This window comes from Stenella coeruleoalba, assembly GCF_951394435.1.
Source record: "Stenella coeruleoalba genome assembly, chromosome: 1".
NCBI classification, from domain to species: domain Eukaryota; kingdom Metazoa; phylum Chordata; class Mammalia; order Artiodactyla; family Delphinidae; genus Stenella; species Stenella coeruleoalba.
Window position 1 is genome coordinate 175,217,404 of NC_137169.1, and position 9,540 is coordinate 175,226,943.

Here is a 9,540-nt window from a genome sequence, read left to right on the forward strand (position 1 = left end):
TCATCCCTCCTTAGGCCTAACTTGGGCCTTTAACTTTGTAGGAAAAATAAATTTATAGTCTTTCTTCAGTTGTCTACTAAACCCTAAATCAGGAACGGTAGATACATTTATCTCCAGTGCTAACTGTAAACAGATCAGATTTGTCTGCCTGGAGAGGACTTTGAAGTCTGATCCAGGCTAACTGAACAGTGCTGTGGTGGGTTGGTTAGTGATACCTGTCACGGGCACAGGATGGGGAGAGGAAAGGACGTGCCCCATTCCTCCCATAGACCCTAGTGGAAGAGGCACATTTCTCAAAAATAACAGGTGAGCTTCTCAGTCCTGGTCAGCTTTTGGAACCTGATTGGATTTTATTACCATCATCATCATCATCCAGTGAGTTTCCATTTATTGAGGTATAGCTGTGCACTGCACATTTATTACCTCATTAATCCTTACAACTCTACAAGATAGGCATTTTCATCACAGTCTGTGATCCCACAGCTCATGGAAGGAACTAATCATCTAATCTGTGGTTGCTTGACGTTCAACTCCCACAGTACAATAAATAATAGGGAGTGAAATGTGGCCTCAGACCATCCTCCAAAGCTCTAATGTTCTTTATCCTGCATCCACATCCCCAGGATTCTTGCTCAAATGATACAAGATTCAACAAATACCAAATGATAATACACATACTTATTTCTCAGTATTTTCCCATTATTTCCTGGTACTGCATCCTGTCCATGTACTTAAGCAAAAAACTTAAAACATATGGCAAGGATGTTTGTGTTAATAAACTTTCTCTGCTTTGTGTTTTTCCTTTGTTGAAAACATTTTTTAAATGTTCATTTTCCTGTGACAGTCCAGTATAATAGAGGGAATCCAATTCATTGCCATAATTCAACACCTAGAAGGGTGTTGGCACATAATAGACATTTAATAACTATTTTAAATGAATTAATCAATGCAATTGACATTTTTGTCCAAGAGCAAATGATTAATTTTTATGAAATTAAAATGTTTAATTTTGATGAAATCCAATTCATCAATTTTTCCTTTTATGATTTATTTATTTTAAACAGTTGACTTTTTTAAAAATATATTTTTTTAAGTTTTATTTATTTATTTTTTTGGCCACACAGCTTGTGGGGTCTTAGTTCCCTGACCAGGGATCGAACCCTAGGCCCTTGCCCTCAGAAGTGAGAGTGTGGAGCCCTAACCACTGGACCACCAGAGAATTCCCCTTTTATGGTTTATTTTTTGTGTGTCAAATCTAAGAAGTTTTGGCCTTACCTAAGGTCACAAAAATTTTCACCTATGTTTTCTTCTAGAAGTCTTATAGTATTAGCTTTTACATCTAGGCCTATGATCCATTTAATCCATTTTTGATTATTAAGATTTGTGTAGAGCTTAAGGTCAGCTCTCTAAACACATTCATCTGCTCGACACTGAAGAGGCAGGTGAAGCAGTTTAAGAGTATGGATATAATGCTTCCTGTCTTAGAACATGGTCTAAAAGTTGTTTTTCCAGAAAAGTGTCTCATGGCAATGTCAAATTTATCGTTTCACTCTTTCTCATAAGTAGGGGTGTGTCCCTCCTTTTCTTCCCCTCTCTTCTACAGTCTCCAGAAACAGAAAACTCTAGTTTCTCTTTCTGTTTCAGAATAACAATGTCACAAGTAGAAAAGGAAGTATTAATCAATACTTTTTTTTTTAACATCTTATTTGGAGTATAATTGCTTTACAATGGTGTGCTAGTTTCTGCTGTATAACAAAGTGAATCAGCTATACGTATACATATATCCCCATATCCCCTCCCTCTTGAGCCTCCCTCCCACCCTCCCTATCCCACCCCTCTAGGTGGTCACAAAGCACCGAGCTGATCTCCCTGTGCTATGTGGCTGCTTCCCACTAGCTATCTATTTTACGTTTGGTAGTGTATATATGTCCATGCCACTCTCTCACTTCGTCCCAGCTTACCCTTCCCCCTCCCCGTGTCCTCAAATCCATTCTTTGCGTCTGCGTCTTTATTCCTGTCCTGCCCCTAGGTTCTTCAGAACAATTTTTTTTTTTTTAGATTCCATATATATGTGTTAGCATAGAGTCTTTCCACGCTTCATCTACTTAACCAGATAGATAACAGCCCCGAGCAGCACTCTTTCAAGTAAACCCTGAGAGGCCTTCGCAGGCGGGTGGTGGCTACCGCGCTTGCCGCTGAGGGCGGGACGGAGGGCGGGACGGAGGGCGTACCTGAGCGTGTGCGAGCGAGGGAAGGGGCGAGCGGGCGAGCCAGCGGCCGGCGCCCTCCGCTTGAAGCACCAGTCAGGCCCCGCACCGCCCTGCCGCCCCGAGCCGAGGCCACGCTGAGCCGAGCTGGGTCGGGTCCGGGCCGTGCCGCTCACCGTGTACTGTGTGCGGATGGACCTCCTCGAGGTGACCTTTTCCCTCCAGGTGACCTTTCCCCTCCAGGTGACCTTTTCCCTCCAGGTCGACGCTGACTTGGAGCTGCGCAACTTCCGCGCTGTGCGAGCTCGAGTCGGCATCCTAGCCGCCGAGGGCCAGATCGTCTCCACTGAGAGGCCCCCCCATAGACCACCAGGGATTACTGGCTGCTTAAGTCTTAAAAGATGGCCACGTTGGGATTTTAACGAAAGAAGGAGAATGCAGACCCTTGACTTTCCGTGCAGTTCCCAAACTTACCCCGAATAGACTTGCGTAGTTTATCAAAAGGCTTTCTTCAAAGGAATATAATCGGATATTTTCAGTCAGCAGTACTTCCCAAAGTGAGAAGTGTGAAAGGAGAGGGGAGATATGCTAAGAGCCATTTTATTTTGAGGTACTTCTTTTTTACATCTTTATTGGAGTATAATTGCTTTACAATGGTGTTAGTTTCTGCTTTATAACAAAGTGAATCAGTTATACATATACATATGTTCCTATATCTCTTCCCTCTTGCGTCTCTCTCCTTCCCACCCTCCCTATCCCACCCCTCCAGGCGGTCACAAAGCACCGAGCTGATCTCCCTGTGCTATGCGGCTGCTTCCCACTAGCTATCTACCTTACGTTTGGTAGTGTATATATGTCCATGCCACTCTCTCGCGCTTTGCCACAGCTTACCCTTCCCCCTCCCCATATCCTCAAGTCCATTCTCTAGTAGGTCTGTGTCTTTATTCCTGTGGTACGCCTAGGTTCTTCATGACATTTTTTTTCTTGAATTCCATATATATATGTGTTAGCATACGGTATTTGTCTTTCTGACTTACTTCACTCTGTATGACAGACTCTAGGTCTATCCACCTCATTACAAATAGCTCAATTTCGTTTCTTTTTATGGCTGAGTAATATTCCATTGTATATATGTGCCACATCTTCTTTATCCATTCATCCGATGATGGACACTTAGGTTGTTTCCATCTCTGGGCTATTGTAAATAGAGCTGCAATGAACATTTTGGTACATGACTCTTTTTGAATTATGGTTTTCTCAGGGCATATGCCCAGTAGTGGGATTGCTGGGTCATATGGTAGTTCTATTTGTAGTTTTTGAAGGAACCTCCATACTGTTCTCCATAGTGGCTGTACCAATTCACATCCCCACCAGCAGTGCAAGAGTGTTCCCTTTTCTCCACACCCTCTCCAGCATTTATTGTTTCCAGATTTTTTGATGATGGGCATTCTGACTGGTGTGAGATGATATATCATTGTAGTTTTGATTTGCATTTCTCTAATGATTAGTGATGTTGAGCATTCTTTCATGTGTTTGTTGGCAGTCTGTATATCTTCTTTGGAGAAATGTCTATTTAGGTCTTCTGCCCATTTTTGGATTGGGTTGTTTGTTTTTTTGTTATTGAGTTGCATGAGCTGCTTATAAATTTTGGAGATTAATCCTTTGTCAGTTGCTTCATTTGCAAATATTTTCTCCCATTCTGAGGGTTGTCTTTTGGTCTTGTTTATGGTTTCCTTTGCTGTGCAAAAGCTTTGAAGTTTCATTAGGTCCCATTTGTTTATTTTTGTTTTTATTTCCATTTCTCTAGGAGGTGGGTCAAAAAGGATCTTGCTGGGATTTATGTCATAGAGTGTTCTGCTTATGTTTTCCTCTAAGAGTTTGATAGTTTCTGGCCTTACATTTAGGTCTTTAATCCATTTTGAGCTTATTTTTGCGTATGGTGTTAGGGAGTGATCTAATCTCATACTTTTACATGTACCTGTCCAGTTCTCCCAGCACCACTTATTGAAGAGGCTGTCCTTTCTCCACTGTACATTCCTGCCTCCTTTATCAAAGATAAGGTGACCATATGTGCGTGGGTTTATTTGTATGGAAACACAAAAGACCCCGAATAGCCAAAGCAATCTTGAGAATGAGGTACTTCTTTTTATAGCCTATTTTACTCATGTGTATAAAAAACTCACCTCCTAATAAAAATCAACATTCATAAGAAAAAAAGAAACAAAAGACAAACAAACAAAAAAAACAACTCTGGGAAGTGCCAGCCACCAGGAACCCAGCAGTCCCACTCATCTCCTGGAAAAATAGCTTCATCAGGGCTTGGACAATCCAGCCTTGTTCTGATACCTTTTGCTGGCCAACTCCTCCACGAGCTGTCCTTGCTGGAGGAATGCAATCCACCCTGGCAGATGCTCTGCTCAGAGGAGATCTTGAGAAATCTTTTAGGATCCTGGTGGAGCAGCAACAGGACCGAGCCTGGAGAGAGCAAGAAAGGATTCATCTCTTTTCTGTGGATCCTTTTGCTCAGGCAAAGATAGAAGAAGATATAAGGCAACAGAACATTGAGGAAAACATGACAATAGCTATGGAAGAGGGTCTGGAAAGTTTTTGCTGAGTAGTGGTGCTTTATATTAACTGCAAAGTGAATGGGCATCCTTTGAAAGGCTTTGTTGATTCAGGTGCCCAGATGACCAGTATGAGCCAAGCTTGTGCGGAAAGGTGTAATATTGGGTTGGACAAAAAGTGCCTTTGGTTTTTAAGTAAAACTAAAAGACACATTTTTTCATTTTCACCAAGGACTTTATTGAACAATGTATTCACCCTTTTGTTCCACTACCTTTTGCCATTTTTCAGGCAACTTCATAATTCCATCTTCCGAAAACTTTTTATCTTTTTGAGCAAAGAATTGTTCCAGGTGCCTTTTACAGTCTTCCAGGGAATTGAATTTTTTTCCATTAAGAGAATTTTGTAAAGACCTAAATAAATGGAAATCTGAAGGTGCAATGTCTGGTGAATACGGCGGATGAATCGGAACTTCCCAGCCAAGCTGTAACAGTTTTTGTCTGGTCATCAAAGAAACATGTGGTCTTGCGTTATCCTCATGGAAGATTATGCATTTTCTGTTGACTAATTCTGGATGCTTTTCGTCGAGTGCTGCTTTCAGTTGGTCTAATTGAGAGCAGTACTTTTTGGAATTAATCGTTTGGTTTTCCAGAAGGAGCTCATAATAGAGGACTCCCTTCCAGTCCCACCATATGCACAACATCACCTTCTTTGGAAGACGACCGGCCTTTGATGTGGTTGGTGGTGGTTCATTTCACTTGCTCCACGATTTCTTCTGTTCCACGTTATTGTACAGTATCCACTTTTCATCGCCCGTCACAATTTGTTTTAAAAACAGAACATTTTCATTACGTTTCAATAGAGAATTGCATGCGGAAATACAGTCAAGAAGATTTTTTTCACTTAACTTATGTGGAACCCAGACATCAAAGTGATTAACATAACCAAGTTGGTGTAATGATTTTCAACGCTTGATTTGGATATTTTGAGTATGTCGGCTATCTCCTGCGTGGTATAATGTTGACTGTTCTCAGTTAATGTCTTGATTTGATCGCTATCAACTTCAACTGGTCTACCCAACTGTGGAGCATACTCCAGCGAGAAATTTCCAGCACAAAACTTCACAAACCACTTTTGACATATTTATTAGTCACAGCACCTTCTCCATACACTGCACAAATCATTTTTTTTTTTGCGTTTCAGTTGCGTTTTTGCCTTTCTTGAAGTAATCAAGCATAATATGCCAAAAATTAATCTTCAGTATTGAACTGGGTACACAAAAATTCATCAATTTTGATAAGTCTTTTTAAAAATATGTGCTGATATGACAGCTGTCACATACAATCTAACAAAATTGTTTAGAATGACGTTAAAGACAACTAAGTATTACTAGAGCCATCTTACAGAAAAAACCGAACGAACCTTTTGGCCAGCCCAAAATAATGAGGCTGGTGGACCGTTGGTGGACACTCAGAAGATTACTGGAAGGGTACATCTAATTCAGGTAAAAATTGAAGGCGATTTCCTGGCGTGTTCCTTCTCTATACTTGAGGAAGAGCCCATGGACATGGTTCTGGCACTGGACATGCTGAAATGGCATCAGTATTCCACTGACCTCAAGAAAAATGTACTCATGATCAGCACCACAGGCTCACAGACCACCTTTCTTCCGGAGAGGGAGTTACCAGAGTGTGCCCAGTTGGCATATGTGGCCAGGCAAGAAGAAATACGGCCAAAGGAGGTTGCAGAAACAAGAATTAGCAGAAGCCCTTCAGAAATCTGTAGAGGATGCAGAGCGTCAGAAGCCATGATGCATGTCGTGTGTGTGTACTGCAGCTGGAGTGGGCCCCAGAAGAGAGAAAAGAGGTAAAGAAACTGCCTTACTGGGAATGTCATCATTACCAACGTCAAGTGGATTTAACCATCAAGCCCATCCTTCAGGACAGAGTCCTGAGATTGGTAATCCTACAAGTCTCGCTCACTCTGTCTCTGCTTCAGTCTACCCCATCAAGCCCAGTGACCCAGACAGCATTGAACCTAAAGCTGTGAAGGCTTTGAAGTTTTCAGCTGAATTCCAGATAAGCTCTGAAAAGAAAGAGCATCTTCCTCTACAGGATCTTTCTGATTGTGCTTCCTCAACAGACAATGCTCCAGCAAACCAGAGTCCAGCTACGCCTTTGCAGAATTCACTTGAATAAGTCATTGTTGCAGAAATCTAGAGAAATCTGCTGAAAGAAGCACCCAGGGCCTCAAATCTCATCTCCACACAAGACAGGAAGCTAGGTTATTTGTCACAGCTTACTAAGATGCAAGAACCACAGAGGCTTATCAGTGAAAATGGTTGGCCTCCAGAATATCAGTACCTGATTCAGGTAAATGGCCTTCAGCAGCATGAAGAATCGAGGAATGAACAGCATGAGGTTAAACAACAAAATGCTCCACATAACCAAGAACATCTTTATAACAGAGGGGACCTTGAACTTCTTGGAGAAAAACAACAAAGAAGAGTTGATTTGGAAGCTACAATGAAAGGAGACAGTTTACAGCAGAATGGGGACCTTCCACGTACAGAGAAAAATATTCTACCTTCAGGATGCTTTGGCTGCTCAAATTCAGAAACACTTGTGGAAGTAGATACAGTAGAACAGTCCCTAGTTGCTGTGCTTATTTCAGCAGGCAGTCAAAATACCAATGTCAAGAACATCGGTGCATCTGATCTCACCTTAGATAATCCCTTGATGGAAGTAGAAACATCAGAATGTAACCTTTCCCCTGAAATATTGAGTAATTCCATTTCCACTCAGGATTTACAGCTTCTAGAAAGTGATGTTGAAATGTCTGGAACAAATAAAGAATATGGGAATTGCCCTCATCTTTAAGTCTCTGTGCAGTTGTCAGCCCTCTGCAGAGTCAACAGAGGAATCTTGCTCATCTGTAACAGCAGCCTTGAAGGAACTTCATGAACTTTTGGTCATTAATAGTAAACCAGCTTGAGAAAACACATCTGAAGAAGTTATCTGTCAATCAGAGATAGTAACTAAGGGCCAAACAGATATTAAGGACCTTTCTGAAAGATGGTCCCCAAATGAGCATCTTACAGCTACCCAGAGTGAACAGTGTTCACAAGTCTCCTTTCATCAGGCCATATCTGTATCAGTGAAGACAGAAGAATTAACAGACACTTCAGCTGATGCTGGAGTAGAAGATGTAGAAAATATTAACTTCAGGGGTCCGTGTGATAGCCTGTTAACTGATAAGGAAGGTGTCCCCAAATCTAGGGAATCAATAAATGAGAGCAGTTCTGTCACTCTAGCCTCAGCTAAAATGTCTAATTAACTACACTGCACCTTAGGTGTAGAAATTTCACCTAGACTTTTAGCAAGTGAGGAGGATGCACTCAATCAGACTTCTGAGCAAACTGAGTCCTTGTCATCCAGTATCACATTGGTTAAAGATTCAAGTCAGGGCACACAGAATCCAGTGACAGACAGGCCTGAGACCAGAGAAAATGTTCTGCAGCTGCAGGGCCACTTCTAGAATTTGAACCACCTACCAGCCATCCATCATCAAGTCCCTCTTTTCTTACACAATTAATTTTTCCTGCTACAGACATTGACCAGATTCTCCGTGCTGGCTTTACTTTGCAGGAAACTCTTGGGGCGTTGCATCGAGTTGGTGGAAATGCAGACCTTGCACTTATTGTTTTGCTAGCAAAGAACATTGTAGTTCCTACATAACCATGGAAAAGTGGGCTAGACATTACTCCATTCCCTTAAAAAAAAGCTACACACACGCACACACACACACACTCACTGCATATACAGTATATGTAGAAACCTGCAAGCAGAATGTTGAGCCAGATTTTTTTTAAAGATTTTTTTTGGCCGAAGTAATTTTTGATCTCTCGACTGGATTTGTCTGTTTGTCTAGATGGATTGTCTATTTGATGGATTTGTCTATTCTGTTTGTTAAAATTTGGGCCTTTTTAAATGTATTGGCAGTATGTGCATACAAAAGCTTTTTCTTATCATTAAGATGATGTGATCTGGAATAAAATTGATGGTATTGTGTATAGCATAAAAAGTAAAAATAAAAATAAAATAAAGTAAATCCTACATTGTCTGCAAAATAATCCAGGGCTTGAGGAACAGACAGACCACCAATAGTAAGCTGAGGCCTATGGGTGGGAAAGGGTGAGAGGTCAAGGACCCGCTATTCTGGTCAACCTCTAGCTATTTCAACTTTGAGCTGTGATACCACATGAACAAGACCTCTCTGTTTAGGGACTTTCATGGGGAATCAGGGGAAGGGGATGTCTTAAGAAGGATCTTGTCCTCTGAATTCATACAGCTCCTGAGAAGACTTGATTTCATAGCTGGAATGGCAACCAAGGTTCTGTCTGCTTACAATTCCAATTGCACATTTATACCATATTTTTATTTCTCTGACCTTCTGGGAAGGACTGAGAAAAAGGAAATGGACTTTGTTAGATCTTCGTTAGATATATGGAAAAAACGTTTGCTTCTCACAGTTGAGCTTGTGTCCTTTACTGTTTGTTTCACATACTCATGCTCTGGATCACTCTACTGGCAGGAAGGACATCCGCTGAGCTTTCAAATCGTACTTACCTATTGACCAAAATCTAACCCAAGTGTTTTTCTGTGAATCCAACTACTCAGGCATTCTTAGTGATCTCTCTATTTCCTAGTCTTATAAAAGGGCACCAATACCAGAAATAGCCAGGAGCTAGGAGAGATGCTGGGTGTATATA

General features: G+C 41.4%; 2 pseudogenes across 2 annotated transcripts; both read left to right on the forward strand.

Moving 5' to 3' along the window:
- Positions 1–4,338: 4,338 nt before the first annotated feature.
- LOC307178160 (protein DDI1 homolog 2-like) lies at positions 4,339–6,580 on the forward strand (annotated as a pseudogene). Its single transcript has 3 exons — positions 4,339–4,343; positions 4,540–4,966; positions 6,203–6,580. The product of its transcript is annotated as a protein DDI1 homolog 2-like (transcript).
- A 78-nt stretch (positions 6,581–6,658) lies between these two features.
- On the forward strand, positions 6,659–8,506 carry LOC307197135 (regulatory solute carrier protein family 1 member 1-like; annotated as a pseudogene). The gene has a single exon. The product of its transcript is annotated as a regulatory solute carrier protein family 1 member 1-like (transcript).
- The last annotated feature ends 1,034 nt before the right edge of the window (positions 8,507–9,540 follow it).